Below are 19,732 nucleotides of genomic sequence, written 5' to 3' on the forward strand. Positions count from 1 at the left end.
TTTTGTACGAATCCTCGTTATCCATGTTTCCTATTTTGTAATGAAAGCAAATGCTTCTTGGCATGCTCTTGGGATGTTTTGTCACACTTTCACCATCCAATCAATGTGGATAGTCGATAAAAATCATTAAAAACAAAGAGTTATTTATTGATGTATGTGTTGTGCAGCTACCATTCACACCCAAGTAGAGATTATAACCAAGTTTAATATTTTACATTTTCTTCTGAATGAAGTTTTTAGCACATTGATGGACACTTAATTAACAATCTACATATATATACATACACACACACACACACACACACACACACACACACACACACACACACACACAGTAAATGTGTTGGGCAAAGACTCTCATTCTGATCCATGGAAGTAGCCTGTGTCCATTCAACTCTTAGGGAGAAGCAGTGGCATCTGTTTTTTTCCCCCCTAAGGTGGAAATTAGGAACCTTTTTCAGAAGCTTTAAAAATAGCCCAACAAGTCTAAGAATAAAACACTGTCTAAGAATAAAGCATATTTTAAAAACACAGAGTGGCTTTCAGGTTCTCTGGTCGAGAGTCTCTGAGAGTTGAGTGTTACTTTTATCAGGCTGAATCTTAACAGCGCCAACAGCGAAGCACCAATTATTCCAGTGAGTTCAGAAGAGTTGCTAGACTGAGGTCAACATCTAAGTAGTGGAACTGAGGAAAAAAAAAACCCTCTCTAAAAATTCATCATAGTTAATTTGCTTGTTTGGCCTTTTTCAAGAAGAAAATTGGCAGTTTTCGATAGTAAAGAATTCACTTGTATTACTAAATTCATGCATTTAGCTTTAGAGGCTTGTGTAGCTATCGGAAAGGTTTTGAGCAGTAAGACTCTTTAAACAGAAACTTAAAAGTCAGAGCTAAGGCTCTTTTAGAGTAAAGCCATAACTTACGTATGTAGCCAACATCAGTGCTAGCCACTTATACTGGTGCGCTCGTCAGTCTGGCTCGCTCTCTAACAGCTCTGCATATGCTCTGCACTGTCGCTATAGCTACGCCGTCAAATTGACACAGAAGTCAAAAGCGCCTACTGGTCTTCGAAAGACATTGGACTTACAATAATCTGGTCTATAATCTTTATTTCCTTACTTAGTAAATAAATATACTGTACATCTAATCAGATCTATTTTATTATAAAATATGTTCATTATTGAAACTAAGCTGCATAAACAAAAACTAAATCAAACTGTCCAGCTCTTGTTGTAGCATTACAGTATCCACGCTACCACATCAACTAAATTTATCTATCTGAGTACAATATATAGCTACTTTAGCTTCTGTTTCCACTCTATGTGATGGATGCATCAGTCAGTTCGCTTCGAAGTGCACTGAAGCTTTCAATAAAAGGTGACATTTTGTTTTGAACCACTTTTTTTTCCCCCCCAATGAAATTCAAAGGTGTTTTTGCGGCCATGTATGCATCTATAAAAACACTCTCCGTCCTCAAGTGTTTGCACATTGCGTGTCACTGACAGTCTGTCACAGGGGTCTATTCCCCTGGGGCTTTTAGGTGTTCTGTGTCTGGTGATAATCTAAACCAGGGATTGAATGCGCAGACTCGCAAGCATGGTAGCAACAGGCAAATGGAGCCGTAGAATATCTAAAATGTTACTGTGCGGAGTTGCACTTTAGCAGCTGTCGGACACAGTAAAATATTAGGTGAAAAGAAAACTCTAAGCAGCGTTCCATTCAGGGGTAAACTGAATGTTTCCTTCACTGAAAGTTTTAAGCAAAAATTGAAAAATCTGAAGGCTATTCTTCATTTTCATGAATTGCAGGGCTACATTATAGGGCTACATTTTATATGCTCAAAGAAATAGTTGATCTGTTTCTTTCTTAACATGAAATATTCCAAAGAGGAATCGTTGCGGTACCGTTACACTGTCCTACTTTCAACCTTAAGATGTAGAGTGAATAAAACCCTCAACCTTCAGATGTAGCATGAATAAAACCATCAGCCTTCGGATGTAGAATGACTAAAACTGTATAGTTTATGTATTGTATATATTCAAATGACTGATCACTGACTGTATGTATATCATTCTGTCCAGTTTACAGAGAACCCTCCCCTCAACCCATAGGACCTTAAGACCTCCACTAACAACATTCTGTTGCCAGACACCACAGGACACCCTCAGAAGGCTTATGTCCATTCTCTGATGAGACGCAACAGTTTTGTAAGCACAAGAGAGACCTGCACAATATTAAGAAGGTGGTCATAATGTTAAACCTGATTGGTGTATATTACTATTGCCAGACATTTAAAAAAAAATCCCGTAACTGTGATGTCATTGCCAAATTAGATTGAAAAAAAAAAGATGTTTTTGACTTTTCGTCGTATAACCTAAGGCTGCAACAACGACTTAATGTAAATGATTCATGTAAATTGATTGATGTGTGTGATTTGATATCAAAAGGGTGGGAATTCTTTGAACAGAGAGCTAAAACTGAAATGGCCTACCATAGCAGCACAACCGCTACGTCTGAACATCTCAACAGGAATCCTGCTGGGACTGCGTGGCTTCATAAAACAAGATTCCAGAGTCAGTATTCGGTCTGCTAGAGTCTTGATTGGTGGTCAGTGCCTTCCAGTCATTGCTGCATCCGTGTCTTCAGCTTAAGAGAATAACTTAACAAAGACTCGTCTAGACCAGATGCTAACAACTAGAGCAGATGCTAACAGCTAGCTCAGGGTGTAAGCACCCGTTTCGTTCTATGGTTTTGGACTACAATCCCTTTCCGTGACCTTGGTTACACTTTGCTCATTTGTTTTAAAGCGACGTTACGGTGTTTCAAAAGCCTTTTCGAAGCATGCACTCAGCTTCTTCGTCTTTCACTTCTTACCTATCCCCCTCTGTCTGGCTTTTGTCTGTGCGGAGGGGGAGGTGGGGGGAGATGGAAGGAGAGTGACTGACTGACAAACATCCACATCACTCAGGTACCCTTGGGCCAGCTGTTGAGTCTGCCTATGAATTCAGCCATGCTTTTGCTCTCTCTGGATCTGAAGGGAAACTTAATGAATAATGAACAGGGCGGTGAAATGGGCGAGTGCGAGTGGAGGATGAGCGCAAGAGTGAGGGAGAGAGGCCCTTCAGGACCAGGACACGATGGGGAGATTGAGGGAGGGCAACTTGTTAGTGTTCACCCATCAATTAGGCCGCCTAGGAGACATGAAGGGAATGGAGGCTGATGCGTCATGGAAAAGGGGACCTGGAGGGGGGGGGCTGCGAACGAGGGAGCGTGCTAGCTGAGGAGACAGATTAGGCGAGGAGGTGAGTGGCGAGATGAGAGCAAGAAGGAAGTGGACACAGGGAGACATGGGGTCTCGCAGGCGTCAGCGGCTTCTCTGCACACTGCCTCCAGCTTCATCTATCATCCAAACCTAGTTCTTCCTGCCAACACAACCGTGTCTCTGGTCCGCATCCAGAGTTGGCATGCTGCTTGAAAAACACTCTAAAGTGGATGTGCTCGGTGTATTAAACAAAGTAATGAGTCTCCTTGAAACTGAAGACAGGTGTTTTCATTCTTAGCAATAAACAAAAAAAAAAAAAAGGAAAAAGAATCACACATTCAAATTCACGGCACTGCCAGATGTTAAGGTTACATTTTATAAGGGCTTTATTTACATGGGCGCAATCATAATGCTGGTGTCTCTTTGAGCACGTCATCTAATTAGCGCCTCTTCATGAAATTATAACTGGTTAAGCTTTAAAAAGTTGAAGCAGTTTCGTGTCACTTATTTCAGTACTAAGCAAAAGTATTTAATTTTGCAACACATTGTAGATCACCTTTGCACACTTGCTCAGCTTACGCTATGCCAGACAACAATTTTAGTGTCATATGTTTCTAATCTATTTATATCTGGTTTTGTAGAGTAATATTCCCATGTGCCCACTAAAGAATAATTAAGTTGTTTCTCAAAGTTACGTTTAGGAACTCACAGAAAATACTGTGAATGAAGTCACCAGTTACCAGAGTTTACTCTTGGAATCTAACTAAAACCACAGTATTTCGCTAACCTTAAGTCCAAAAAGCCTCTGGGCTTGAAAAAGGAAGCCAATGCTGTGGCGCCAAAAACTGCAGTTCCTCGAATTTTCACTTGAGGCTGTCTCCACAAGGGAGTCAGCCCCCACGGACTACCAATTTTAAAGCTGAAAATGTGAAGCCTGGTAGGGAAACAACCAGATTTCATAGCTGATTTCTTCATTGCATGATGGCCTAATGTCATGTATAATTAAGGGTGCAGTGGCTTTGCGTGACAGGTTTGACTGTCACATGGTCATCGCAGCTACACTCCTGCTTAATCTCCTCTTTGCCCATTTTTCATCAAACACGCACTGTGTGGTCTCAGAATTAATTCATGAGACAGATGCATTGGGGAAAGCCAGACAGATGAAAAGACTCAAGTTAGAAAGTCTTTTTGTTATGTTCTGCACAGACGCTAGTCGTACCACTTACGTACATGTGCTGATTGTAGTTGGGTGGTAGAGAGGCCACTTCTTTCTTTTATGAAAATACAAGGAACACATGAGCCAAGCCGCAAGCTAAATGATTAAGTACACCAAGTTGCTACCTTAGAGCAAGGTTAGCTAGTAATCCCAACATGGGGAACTGTCCTCACCACAGCCAAAAATTACACCACACAAATTTACTGTTTTCAACCAGCTAGTAACATCAAAATCGGGCCGACTTCCCACACCAAAGATCACACCTGTAAATGCAGTTTACACAGTGGGCATGTTCACACATAAAAGCTCCCACGAGCTCACCCAAAATATCCACATTTTAACAAAGAACACTGTAAAAACAAAGGCCATTGAATGTTACCACATACCATTACAAACGTACCTAGTTTCCTCTCTACCGGAAACACTGAACCACTAGCTACACCTCAACTACTCCTCCTCGGCTCTCTCAATCACGCCAGGGGCCACCCCAGGGTTACCACAAAGAAATAATAGAGTGGTGATGGTCACGCCAACACCTGGAGGCTTTCTACACCAAGTGAGTTATAAAGCATTAGAAATGAGAAACCTTTATTTGTCCCACAATCGGGAAATTGCAGTTTGCAACAGCATACAAAGGGGCAGAAAAATCACGAGAGTACAGAGTGGACTGTTAAAAAGATAAGTAATAAAATAAAATAGAACAAAACAAATACAACTATTGGCATATATACAAAAAGTATTAAACTGCACAGATGAAGGTAATCGGATATTGCACATATTTTGCAGTACATAGTAAGTAGTGAAGGGTGAAAGTGTTGAACCTTGAAATGTAGTGTAATAATACTGCATATATTACAAATGTTCATTGTGGAGCCTAACAGCATCTTTCATTCACACAGCAAGGGTGAAAAAGACTGTCACTGAAGCTGCTCCTCATTGCTGTCAGGTCACCCAGGACAGAGCTGGACTTCCCGATGATGTTGTCCAGCTTCTTCCTTTCCATTTCTGTGATGCTACTGTTCCAGCAGGTCTTCAGGAGTGCTCCTTTCACTCTGTTGTAGTTGTGTCTGAAGTGTGTTGTGTACAGGGTGAAAAGAAGGGGAGCCAGGACAGTTCCCTGGGGGGCACCGGTGTTCCTGGTGAGCAGTTCAGACACACAGTTCCTGGCTCTCACTAACTGTGGTCGATTTGTGAGGTAGTCCAGGATCTACTTGGACATCGGTCCACACCCATCCTCTCGAGTTTATCCTTCAGAATTACCGGCTGGATGGTGTTGAAAGCACTTGAGAAATCAAAAAAGGTGATTCTCACAGTGCTGCCGGGCACTTCCAGGTGAGAAAGTGTTTGATGTAGCAGGAAGAAAACCGCGTCCTCCACTCCGACATTAGGACAATAGGCAAACTGCAGTGAGTCCATGAAGGGGGCCATGGAGCCAGTTAAGCTTTGGATAATCCCCATTCTCAACGTGAGAAAAAAGAACTCCCGCATACAGTCTCCACAATAATTTCCAAAAGATATCCAGAACGAGACCCCATTTAAGTTACGACCCAGCTCGACGGGAACAACATAAAGCGGGGACAAATGACGGAATTACAAAAATAAGGGCTTAAAAAGAGCAACCGATGAGACACGGTGAGCCTCGGCAGGTGAAAAGCGGTCGTCTTCAACAATGCCATTTATTCACATCTTCTCAGGTGAGGCTGGTTAAGGTAATTAAGCACAAGCACTGCAAAGCCAGTGAAGGTTGCAGAGGGGAGTAGCACTCAATAAGTGGGAAAACAAATTGCTTCGACACTGTACGTCCAGCGTGGGGGGATGGAGAGATGCTACGCGTGATTTGTTGCATCCTTCAACCAGAGTTACCAGATACATGATAATTATCGTATTTATACAATGGTTTCTGGGCCTAATATACAATTTGACTGAATAAAGCAGTTGAAATTCATTCATTGAAATGATCAAGCCTTAGCGTTTATTCCAGTTTTAGTACTTACGATAGATAGTTTTAAGACTGTAGTACGATATTTCTTCATTTCCCATCTGGTAACACTGCCTTCAACCTTTAGCATTTGGCATTTTATATTGCTTTAATTTACACAAGCCAAAAATTGAGATTTTATGTGCAAGGTGACTTTGACAAACTTCCCAAAAGATTGCAATGTTATGAAATCATGTGTGGGGGGAAAAAAAAGTACAATCTCATCTTTTTCTGGCGGGATCCCCTTTTGCAAGGAAATTCCGTTCCTTGTGTAGTATTCTGTAAGCTACTCTCAACGACTATTTATTTATTCAGTTCCTAAACCTCACATTAAGGTATGAGGCCGCCGCTCCTTCATTATTCCCTTTAAATCTGCACGTCAATAAGATCAAAGGTTTACAGCAGTCGTGGTTAAATAAAGATGTGTGTGTGTGTCACAGAGGAAGCCTCCTGTATGGATAGAAAAGAAAACCTCGCACTGACAGCTGACATCCGTTGTGACTTCTTCACACACAGCTTCCCGTCAATCACCTGACACTGTCACCCCACTGTTTATTATTAGCGTGCATTTAATTTTCAGTGTGGGTTTGAAGCTGTTGCCTTTAGGTACAACTTGAAAGCCTGTAGGATGAATTTCGTGAAAGCTGCTGCAAAACATATAAGACGGACAGATAAGTAGTGCATGATTTTACTAATGGCTTATTAATGGGGCACTAGAGAATTTCCTCGCACATGAGTTTGAAACACGAATGCCTCTCCCTAATGTCGAGCTGCACAGTGCTTCGGTGGTTACTTGGGTATTGATCCAAAGGGCCATTTCTCTGCATGATGTCTATTTCCCTGACGGGTTTTTAATGACATGTCAGTAAATCATTTTGCCAGAGGGGCTAATTGCTGGCGAGCCTTTAACAATACTCCCAGATTACGATGTGCTCCTTGGACAAGTTTGCAGGCGATTAGGACGCGGGGACATTGTTGTGGCGCGCTAGATTTTTAATCGTGGAAATACGGACCCTCCATATAGTGCATAAGAGATATTTGGTCATTTAATCACAGCTAAGCAGAACTGAAGGATTATGCACTTGAGTGAATCTCATTTCAAGCTGCTGGTTTGGGTGGGTGTGTGCATGGGAACTGCCGTGGACACAGACAAATGGCTGAGGCGGCGAGCTGTGTTGGAGCCTGGGAGACACATATCACCACTGCAGGCTAGGACTGGGAATTTGTTTGGCTCCCGCAACACATCTAATTTATATGTGGTTGACGAGCATCAAGGTTACACTGGGCCCCCGCCATTAAAAATCCATGTACTACTCTTTCCCTCAGCGGAGAATATGCCGAGCACTCTTACCCATGAGCATTTAGCCACCCAAAACAAATTGCTGCTCAGGAATCAAACAAAACGTTGTTTTTGCCGCCGACTCTGAAAGCCTATTTCTTCCTCATTAGAATGCATCAAACGTCCTGCTGAAGAATATGCTGCCTCTCAAAAGCTGCTACACTGCCTCACGCGCAATGGTTAGATATGACCAACGACTATATGCACAAGGAACGCAGTTAACAATTTGCTAAAGTCTTTATAAGAGATTTAGGAGGATATTGGTGACTATATTGGTTTAGAATAAACAAAAGAGTGCCTCTAATTAAATGCATGAATAAAAAACAGCGCTTCTATTTTTTCGCTCTCTTTATAGTAATGAGAACACACAAGGGTTCCACATCCCACTTCACACATTTGTACTCTCATTAATTTTGCATTCGCCGGATCAGGAGTCAGTCTGTTTACACACGGGGAAGTTTACATGCGGCTTACTTATATCCAGCTCAGACACAGTACGGGAAACCGAAATGAACAAGAAATCACGACGTCCGACGTGAAATATTAGCGGCAAAGTGGGAATGTAAACAGAGGAACGGGTGAGAAAGAGCGAGCAAAAAAAAAAAAAAAAAACAACAAAAGGAGAGGGGGTAGCAAAAATAAAAAAATCGTGCGATGGAACGGAGTCATTGACTTTCAGAGCCATGTTGCTTCGCACTTGTGTATCGAGTGGCGGCTCAGCTCGGCTCCATTGCTTTGAGTGATGACTAAACACAGGAAATGGTGTGAGTAAAGAGACAAGAGTTATAGCTCCTAATGGGACGAGTGCTCTCCGACTGAGCAGTAGACCAGCTGCTAATAAAAACAAGAGGTACAATCAGGGGAGAGGGTCGAGACGTTTAAAACCTATATCCAAGTGTGGAAAATGATTCAAATAAATGACTGATGTGCGTCAAACCAGGGCAAGTATCAGTAAGGAGTAAATTGCTTTCCCCTACAACTACTACTCGTTTTAACAGGCATATACTAGTTAGTCTTCAAGTGGAAAGCATCTGCTGAAATCACCTGTCATCTGCTGATGGCCGTAAAAATCATCAACACAGTGACCAGTTTTATTGATAATTTCAGGCAACAGATTCTGGGAAAAGATGATGCACTTTGCTGAAGGTGCCAAGTCAACGTTGCTTAGTATCGGCAAGCATTTTGTGGTTTCGGTGTGGCATTTCACGCCGCGTAGTCTCGATGCCAACCTGACCCATAACCATCATTTTGTGGAACCGAATAGCACATAAAAAGCTTGTAATGTGTACCACAAGGGCATGCTATTTATACACAATTCCACAATATCAAGTTGTACGGTGACACAAGGCAGGGCAGTGTTTCAATGTGCAGTGTACGAATACCGTAACCAGAACCTTGCATATGTCCTTACTTCATCTGGTTTTTGGGTCACGGTGCTTTGAGGAGGAGAACACACTGTGCGGTATCTTCCATTTCCCCTTACATGTGACACAAATGTTGCGTTTCAAAGGCGAGGTTGAAAAAATCCACCATAATTCCCAAGGCTGTAGCAGTTCAGCCATTTAATTCCCAAAAATGTTGGTTTTAGAAAAAGGAGCAAATGCTCTCCTCCGAGAAGCAGAAACTATGTAGAATATTTCCGTCTGCTGAATTGTCATAGAAAACATATAATACAGAGATCACGGAGATCGTTTTAGAAAACCAGTTTCATTTGTGCGTGCCGAAGAGAGTCACTACACATTTAAAGTGCTGACTGTACTAAGCCATCAAGTGTAATATATGTGCACAAATGCATGGAGGAAAATTAGATATTGTTGGTTCAGAATGACCTCTCAATAACTCCATGATAAGTGAGGTTTTCGTTCATTCTCAACCACCCATTTTAAGGCTTAACTGAGTGTGCAGAGGTCTCTCCGCAGGACATTATTTTTCCACCCTTGGAAATACTATGGTAACCTTTATAAACACACGATTAACCTGCGCATTGGGCGGGGTGGAATTGCACACATTTGCGGAATGCCGTTCCCCATTTTCAATTAACCCAGGGGGAGGGTGGGGTTTCAGATCTCGTTATTCTCCGATCACAGGGAAGGTGCGAAAAAGCAACTGTTATTTTGTGTTATTTCATGTGTAATTAGCAGCTTTTTCTGCCGTGTTCTGCTGCACAAACGGGAAAAGGTGAAAATTGTGCACACGCTGCACAAACATAAGGAGTGGAAATGAGAATATGCTAACAGTAAGAGTTTCGCACGGTTATGCAAGTGTGGGTATTAGATCAGAAGAGTAAAGATCTGTTTTAAGCATTTGGCTCCATCCACTGAGGACAGCGTGGCTCTGTAATTACAGCTGAGTCACTGAATGGAATCAAAACAAAAATATTTTAGTTAGTTAGTGCCGGCTCAGTGTCTTTTGAATAAGGTAACAACCTATTTCAACCTATGGCCCCAAGATAAGTGACATTATGAACTGTGTTTGGGCAACATTTGCAAAAGCAATGTCACTTTAAGTTTATGAGCCGATATCTGAATGGGAATGCAAAGTAATAAATGAGACGACCCAAACTGAAAGTTCCCTTATGCTGCAGCGTCACAATAAAAGCAATAACGCTTTCAGTAGTCACCGGTTTTGTCAGTGAGAATGGCATGCACCGCTATCATTAACCAAAAATGTGTCGACAGAGCAATACAACAGTCATTACAGTAATATCTTTTTGACGTCAGCTGAGTTTGAAATATCGCAGTCAGAGTGGATTGAGTAATGAATCTACTATAGCGGGCTGCTCGATGAAGATTGCTGTAGATTGCACACCTCCAGCTTCTTATGGAGGAAACCAACCAGACTCATGCGATGTGCGGATAGAATTAGATTTCAGTTGCTCACAGAGTGATGAAAAAAAAAGAAGGAAAAAAAAAGCCTCTGAGTCTGGGCTGCCCTCCCATAAGAGTAGTATCTCTCTGGAGGCAAATTAATGTGCATCTTTTGAAATGCAATGTTTACCGTTTCTGTCGGTTTTCTGGTTTTAGTTTGTGGTGGCTATATACTCGCAGCCACATGTGGTTACGAGTTTTCTAAAATGTTCTCTGAAAGGGTCCAATCGGCCCAGTAAATACGGTTTGTGCGTACTTTTTGTGGTATTTTTTTTACATTGTGGCATTACTATTATTTTTGCTAAGTAAAGCATAAAAAATATGTATTCGTCCTTGATGTATTATGTGAACAGTCTGAAATTTTATTCTGTCTGGAAAAGAAAAAAAACAAACATTAACAGTTGTACTGTTTTCCTTTTCCACCTCAAATTGAAAGGTCACACTGTTATTTCTGTTACATGGTATCCGGCTCTTACCCATTGATTTGTTGAAAACTTGTCTCTTCCAGTTTCTGTCTGACAAGACTGAAATGTAGCCTTGGATGAATTATTTAACATTTCACATGGTGAGCTATACACCATTATATATGCACTGTGGTGCTGGGCACCCCTGTGTGGCGTTGCATGTGGACGTCTTGCTCTCTTGCAAGTCAGGCTCACACTACATGAGAGTGGATAACAGTGCGTTGGCAGCATGATGAAAATAAAAATTGATAACAGTGTGTCACAAACTATACATGTATTGCAGGTTAATGTTGGAAAGTCCTCTCCACTGTGTGCTCCTGCCTCTGGCTGCGCCCCGAGGATCTCTGCCCTCCCATGCATATGGATCTCATTTATAGAACCAATCAGGATTGGCTCAAAGAGGGGAAGTGGCACCTGCTTGAACTAAAATACATACAATTCTGTTTTGGATGGCAGCTGCGAAATGCATGTGACTTTTATACATTATACAATAGGTTTGACTATGAGTAATGACTCTGCCACATAGTTTTTATACATAGTCATATTGTCAGTGTAACTTAAATTAATAATATCTGGCTAATTGCGGGGAACCTGACAGTCAGCGTGTAATATGCGGCCTTGTCATTGGCTCAGCTAGTGTGGCGCTCTGTGCGAAACTGTGTAGGACGGCTCCTGTATCGTTTAATGAGTGAAGTGCTGACTGAAAGACAACATCTTCTGCCTCCATTTAACCCTTTACTAAAATATGTTGGATTCATATTAATGTCTATTTAAAGAAATTTAAATTTGTGGGGGGAAATTAAAAAAAAAATATATAAAAATGTCTAATCAACCAAAGATTTTTCGAAAAAAAGAAAAACTGCAGTTACTCAAATGGCCACTAGGATGGCTGGAAAAGCAATTCAATCTCATCAGACCAACTTTACAGGTGTACATGTTTACAGCCTGGAACAACAAGCAGCTTTGGTGTCCGTGGCAAGTTTTTCCACCCATGAGAACTGTGCAAGGGCTTTTTTCTTAAATATAAATCAGCTGTTTAAATTATATTAAGGCTTCATGTTTTACATCTTTAAGAGCGTGGTCAGTGTACAGGTAGGTCACAGACTGACAGATGTCCACCAATGTATTATCAACCCACACTAGCCTCTGTGGGTGTGTTGGTCATGTAAAGAATCCAGCCTAGTTTCACAACATGATAGCCACATATATATCTAATATTCTGATCATATGTGAGATGGTTTTTAATCACACATTGCAACACCAGTGCTGCCTGATGTTCCCACTTCACTGCCTGTTATGTTAGAATTATTTTTTTACGAAAAAATAGTAGATCACACCTTGCTGCAAATAAAACAATATGCTATACTGTAATTATAAAGACACTAAGTGTGGATTTATAATGACTTTGTTTTTTAAAAATTCTCGGTTATAATTCTGCTGGGTACTGCTGCGTGAAAATGAAGAAGATGGATCTCAGTTTGCAGAATAAAGAGACTTACACTTCCATTTTTTTTTTTTTTTAGGAGCGTGTCTGACCTAAAAAACACAAAGGACTTACTTGAGCTACTGGAGGACAGTTTGCACGGCTGTACTTTTTTGAGGAATGATGGAATTGGGAAAAAAAAAAAACTCAGTGTTTGTACAACTTAGACAATTACTTTCCTGGGAAGTCACAGCCTCAGCAAACAACAACCACCATTTGTCTTCTGACATGATCCATTAAGCGCCACTTAATTAATCTTTTAATGCCATAAAGACAAAGTATAGCTATGTTATTTCTGACAGCTCCAAATAAAAATAAAAGGGCCGGCCTCAGTTTAAATACTAAGAACAATGGAATTTATTATTTTATTATAGCCATTTGTCAGCTGCTTGTGACTCACTTTGCCCTTTGAATCATTGATGTGATCAATACTCTGTCCGAGTGCTGCAGCTGTGGATGAAATCCAAGTCGGAACTTTAATATCAGGGCAGGCAGGGTGACCACAAGGCATTGAATCATCCATAATAATAGCAGGATGAGAGACTGCATGGCGAATAATGGTTAACAACCAGCGCTCTGAGAAGGATGCTGGAGATGAAGTTAGGGCCGAAAACATGGATTCATTTCATCTTTTGGGTCAGCGGCCTCATGGGACAGCCAGTAATAGTTCATATCTGTTACCAGATGACTCGACGAGGTTCGGATGAGATGAGAGGTGACTCCACCCATGCACTGCATGTGCGTGGACACAGTGCACACTTTTGGGGCACTTGTATAAGAAAAGCGTAGAAAGAGCAAGTTGAGCTAATGCCTGAGCAGCAACCCAGGCTAGCTCATTAGCGTGAGAAGATTAAACGAGAAGATTGATATCAGACGTCGTGTGATGAGCTCTCCCCTATTGATGTGGTGACGCTGAAGGTGACTGATTTATGGAATTAGAATCACTTTTAAAGGGCGCTGCCAAGGTTTTACTCTGAGCTAGGGCACTAGATCTATACACCAGCTATGTAAGGTCCATATATAAAGAATCCCGACATTCTCACATTTACACAACGTGTAACATCTGAGCCTAACTTTGATTATTTGATTTATCAAATGGGCAGTAAAGTACTTTCATGTTATTGCTCTGACCAGGTATTTTCTGATTGATCACTTAATATTATTGCAGTCATGACATCAAGACACGCCCAAGTTTGAGCCGTTTCTTAGTTTGTGGGATGTCCTGGAGGAAATATGCCAAAGCTTGACAGCCTGAATAAATCCTGAAAGCCTATATGGACTGCCTATTGGTGAGAGACAGATTGTGGATGGACCTCTGTGCCTCCCCGAGCAACCTGCTCCAGTTTTAGTTTTGTACCGTTGCAGCTAAATCAATAAGTGTATTATTATCCATGAGCGATTGCACAAGTTTCTTTGGAGGTTCTGTTAACTTCTTGCCCCCCCCCCCATCAGATTGAGTTGAAGAATTGCTTTAACACCGCTGTTCAGTACCTTTGTGTTTAGTTAAACCTGGCCATTTTGCGACTATAGTTGAGAAATGCCTGAAATAGTAATTAACATTTCATTTCTATGTTTGCAAATGCGCCAATTATGATAAAAAAAAAAGACGCTAATCTATTAGACGGTGTTCATATTGAGATCAATCTGCACTGTCATTGGAACCACTGATCTCCCACCACTTTCTCGTAAGTGTACTACACTGAATAAAACTAAAAATGCCCAATACAATTGAAACAGTATATAAATCCAGAAACTGACCTATTTTCTAAAGGCTTTAAACAGAGGGTATTGCTCATGATTCCTAGAACAGGCAATTAGGAGAGGAATCTACCCACAGTACGGTAATATTTATGGATGGAGTTTGCAGAAAGTCCCTCGTCAAAATTCAAGATTCAAGATTTCTCTGTCACCATAGGCTTTGCAGCTCAGCTTTGTCCAGATAGATTAATTCTTTTCTTACCCCTAAGCCTACTTGATGGACACATATTTAACCTTGGTGAACTTGTTATATTGCAGATAAATTACTGTTCATTAAACATGGTGTAAGTCAACACAATTTTACAGAAAATTGCATGGTATGCAAACTCTACTATAACCCTTTTTATGTGGGAGACTTATAACAGAATAAAGGGGGGTTTCTCAAAGGATGGGTATTTTGTGGCACAAACAAAATGAAGGTAATATTTTGTGACAGGTGAAATTGCAAACGTTTCTTAGAACTGCAAGGGTACATGGGGGATTGTTGCATTCAAGGGACCAATTAGAATAATCTCCTTTTACCGCTGAAGTCTGAGTCAGATTGTGTCCCAGTCACTGCTAAAAACCTATACCAACGCTAATGGGCCCGAGGATCACTTTCAATATCTTTTACGCGGTCTGAGCTGGTTAAACACGGTGCGTTCAAAGGCGCTCACCGGCATGGATACGAGCTGTGTTTTAGTAGTGGGTTTAAGTGCTTCTCTCATTATGCCGAGTCAAGAGCATTTGATAAAACGTGAAGTGACAAGTGTGTTTTTGGCAGCAGAACCGACTAAATATCTGACAGGGAGTTGCTGCACACGAGCCGTCCCAAAAGGCGCCCGGAGCTTGAACCAAACTGTTTAGTGGAAATCAACACTGTCAGATGTCATTCACAGGAAGAGGGAGCAATGCTGAGACACCTGCGTCACTCCGATTGTCTTACACTCTAAGACTATAGATGCCCGCAGGCGGGAGATGATGACGGACAGTTATACAGAGTCTCTGCTACACAAATACTATACAAAGTTGGAATTTGAGGCACCAAAATGTAGTGAACTTAGACTGAAGCAAATCTGGAACAGGAACGTTACTACTACCTGAAAAAGTGTATTTCAAATTTGTTGAACACCAAGTTTCTCTACTAGATTATTGCTACCATCAGCACAACTCTGCCTCTACGAAATCTTGTATTAACGAAACGTGCTTCATCCAACCAATGATCAGGGATAACAAATGCCCAAACAAGTTTTAACATGGAGGTCTTTGTGGCTGAGGCTCAAGTGGTCGCTTGAGGAACTGCACGTTTTGGCTCCTGGTATGTCAGCCTGGGAGGGTGCCACATGCAATCACCTCCATTCACAGGTATTCATTCACAGCGGTATTACAGAGCGGTGTCTGTAAGTGTTTATCGAACGAGACCCAGGGCTCTGTGACGGCGGCGGGTATCAAGATCAACTGTGTTTTCTGACCTTGTGCCTACCATGTCTATATCACACCTCAAACCCCTCTGAGTTACGGCACAAAATAAAGTGCAGCAGCAGAGTTCACTGACTTGTAACCACAAGCTGTCTATTAAGTGCAATATTATCAGGAGCTGTAGGGTCAGATGGACAGCAAAGTCAGCTTACCTGCACTGAGTGCACAGGAGACAAGGCGCCCGAGTGTGTGCACCAGGTATTGCACCAAAAATGGAGAAAACACACTTTTATGTACGTGGTGCTCTCATGTAAAAAAGATGGTTCATATTTAAACTAATATGATGACCCCTTCACTTTATTCTGTGATGATAATTTTGCATTTTGAGCAAAATTCTAGATCTAAGAAGACGGCCTGCACAGAGGAAGTTTATTTCAGTGCATAGTAATTTATTTTTTGTGCAAATCAGGCATGGTTAAAATCTACCTTGTAACTAGAGTGGAAGAATTATTTTCTGCTTCAGTCATGGTTGTTTTGGCACAATACGCTATCTCTCCCTTTGAGAGTAAGGGCTTCATAATCTGGGAGCAACACAGCCCTCCGCCCTGCTGAGAAGGGAGGCTGCTCGCAAATGTTGCAAGTGTCTCAATCTGTATGCAGGTCCTGCCTCAGCATCTCCTCTCCCACACAGAGCGTTCCTCGGGAGGTAGCACTCATTACCTTCAATAACACCAAAGTAAACTCCAAATCCATGGGACATGTGTCTCATGTACAAGTGAAATCATTTGTTTTCCCAGCACAATAGCAGGAACACAGGTTTTGATGATATGATATGATATGATATGATATGATACACGCTGTTCTTGTCAAAAAAGATCTTCATTCAATGTTTTATCATTTTCTACATTGTAGATGATGTGGAGAGAACCGCATTTTCATCAAAACAGCTAAAACCAAGGAGACGGTAGTGGATTTCAGGAGGTCGTGGCCCCATCTGCAGCCTGTACTGGGTCTACAGCTGGATCACAATTGGTCCTCTAACATCGACTCAGTAAACAAAGGTCAGACTGTCTCTATTTCTGCCAGAAGCAGAATCTATCTGTCTCTCAATCAGCCTCACATGGGTGTCACCTAGAGTGGTCCGCAGATGCGTTGGACACGTGTTGGCTGCTTCACCCTGTGGTCCAGCTCGTTCTGATCCATCTCATTTCGGGTTCAGGCCGTGCGATTGTGGAGGCCAGGTCATCTGACGCGGCCCTCCATCACGTTCCCTTTATGTAAAATAGCCCTTACACAGCCTGGAAGTGTGTGTGGGATCATTCTCCACGTGTGACTCGAATCGCAAATAAGTCACCAGCCGTGTCACGAGCGAAGTCACCGCAGCATCACACCGCATGGTGGTGGGATCTGCAAATGCATAAACCATCCACTTGCCAGCAGAACATCGCATTGTCAGTTACATCTCCTCTCAGTGGTTTTAATGTTGTGGCAGATCAGCCTATTTATGCTTCGTTTTCACTCTGATGAAACCCAGGAAACAAGTACCTCCTTGCTCTGCGTATTTAGGGGTTAAAAAAAAAGAAATCATTATCTGATGAAAGCAATATTTGGGAAAGCTGGAAATAACTCGAATATTTCAAAGTTACAGCAGCTATTTACTAAGAGCCAGTTTCAGTGCGGTTTAAGAGAAACAAAAATCTGCAAACAGCAGGTTGGGAGGCTGCTGGGTGGGCAGTTCAGGCGCGTCACTTCTCAGACTTGCATGTGCTTGATTTCCTCAGCGCTAATCTTCGCGAGACAGATCTGGGATTAGAGAATCAGGAGCGTATCACCAGGTAATCCAGCTTGTGTGTCTCACTGGCAGAGGTCAAGGATGTCAGCGCCTGCTGCTAAATATGGCCTCCAGCCGGCGCGCTGCAGAATGGCAGCTACAATCCGGTGGGATAAGCTTCACTTCGTTCCTAACAAGCAGTGCTTTTAAGTCAGTTCATTGAAGCTGGTTATGTTGGTTTATCCACTAGTAGATTTATTGTGGTCCTTCAGGTGAAGATTCGACTATTCTCCTCTTCTCTGACATCACCGATCGCCACTTGGGAATTCCATAAGCGTGTGTGCTGCACTCACAGAGGCTATAAACATCTAATAACATGTAACCAACGTGTGGGTTTATGAGGTCAAACAGCCCAAGCAACAGTCTCGCACAGATTCCTGGAAAGATGCAAGATCCCCCTCCGCACTGTCAGAAGGATCAAGAATCCACATCTGACCCAAGGGTCAAGTGTCTCCTTACAACCCCCCCGTTACAAGAAATTCCGACCTCCAGACGTCAAACTGGAGGCTATGGTGAGCATCTGGATCAAGATGGGAGAATTACAGTATCTTGATTGTGAACTCCCATGCCAGTTGCCCTCACACCAAGCGCGATCGATACTGCCCACCAATAAGAGCCCTGCAGCGTGGTAGCACGGACACCAGATAGCACGCCGACCCGGTGAGGCAGAGGCCATTACTTCCTAGGTTAACACTGGAGCTGTAATAAATCATTTCTTCAGCGCACAACCACGGCTCTGAAATAGCACGCTTTCCACGCACATCCACGTTTTCCGACTCACACACAAACAAAGGCAGGATTTAATGTAGCATCTCTGACACTCCAGCAAAAAAAAAAAAAAAAAAATAGACCCTATATATTTCACTGTAACCTGAAATTCATTGACAGTGTTTTTGTCACACAAGGTCCTTAAAATCCTTAAACTTGTAAAAATTTCCATCTGGGTGAAGTCGGTGATATTTGTGGTTACCGTGGTAACAGCATGTGGCGATTACTATTACAGATTAAATTACTCCAGCGGCTCCTTACTGTTAGAAAAACAACATAAGATCAACAGGTCTGTTTGTAGAGCAACAATTTGCACTCGACACATTATTTATTCACTAAAAATCAGAGCTGCTACAATTTAATGTAATTTGTGTGAAATAGGTGGAATTGCTTTTATTGAAAAACTGAAGGCAATAAAAAATAAGTGATGCCAAGTTTTTCTTTTCTCAAGACATTGTGTAAAATGAAAATGTAAATTAAAAACAACTTAAATAAATGAAAATTACATTATCCGTTATCTTATTGAATTAAAAACTCATCTTGGCCTACATATGGTACAGGTTCCTTTAAAAGTACCGGCCCATCATCTATACTTTAACTGCATCACTCTGCAATTTTTGACTGAAATCAAAAGGAAGCGCTCTGGCCACCCTAAGAGGCCACAAGGAATCTCTGTCCACAGGTAGAAATTACATCTAAATTAGAGATTTGTAGAGCAGCCACAAACCTCTCTATCACTCTCACCATTAACAATGCCACGAGAGGTGGCTGCGGAGCGGAGTCATTTCGAAACCAACTTGCTAACACAACCATCGAGATGCGAGGGCGACGTCTTAATCTCTTACCTCATTACACTGTGTAATGTGCAATAAAATTCTCATTCCAGACAGAGAAGCGATGAGTTTAGACTTCAGACTCCAGAGTTACAGCCAGCACCGGCGATGGTTAAATCCCACATGGGCAGCAGCAGGTGTGAAAAGCAGAACAGCATGTGTAAGACCATGCGCTCTCGTCCAGGCTTTATGCTAATAGCTGGATAATCCCTTCTTATCAACCCTTCTTATCAATTTAGGGATGTAAACACATATAGAGAGATTGCTATTTCTAACATGCCTCTTTTTGTGCGGACGTTCAAACATTTGTGTTTGACTCCCTTCAGCAATTTCATTTAATGAAATCTATGAGAAGGAGCATGTGTGGTTGGAAAGGGGCTTAGGGTTCATAAACATCTGCTGGTTACGGGAAAAACCATTTATCTCTGCTTCAGCGCCGCGTTTGACCGCACTTAGAAAATGTATTTGACTTTATTATTACCAATGTACAAAATTACCGTTAAGGCAAAATGCTTTGCAGAGGGTGCTGCCACAAAGT

At 41.9% G+C, this 19,732-nt stretch overlaps 1 protein-coding gene across 1 annotated transcript in view; it reads right to left on the reverse strand.

The window, feature by feature from the left end:
• Nucleotides 1–19,332, reverse strand: part of LOC124995911 (cadherin-18) — a 100,010-nt gene extending 80,678 nt beyond the window's left edge. The window contains exon 1 of the mRNA XM_047568671.1: nt 19,207–19,332. The gene's annotated coding sequence lies outside the window, so the exon portion shown is untranslated. The remainder of the gene's footprint in view (nt 1–19,206) is intronic.
• Nucleotides 19,333–19,732: the final 400 nt, after the last annotated feature.

This window comes from Mugil cephalus, chromosome 18, assembly GCF_022458985.1.
Source record: "Mugil cephalus isolate CIBA_MC_2020 chromosome 18, CIBA_Mcephalus_1.1, whole genome shotgun sequence".
NCBI lineage: Eukaryota > Metazoa > Chordata > Actinopteri > Mugiliformes > Mugilidae > Mugil > Mugil cephalus.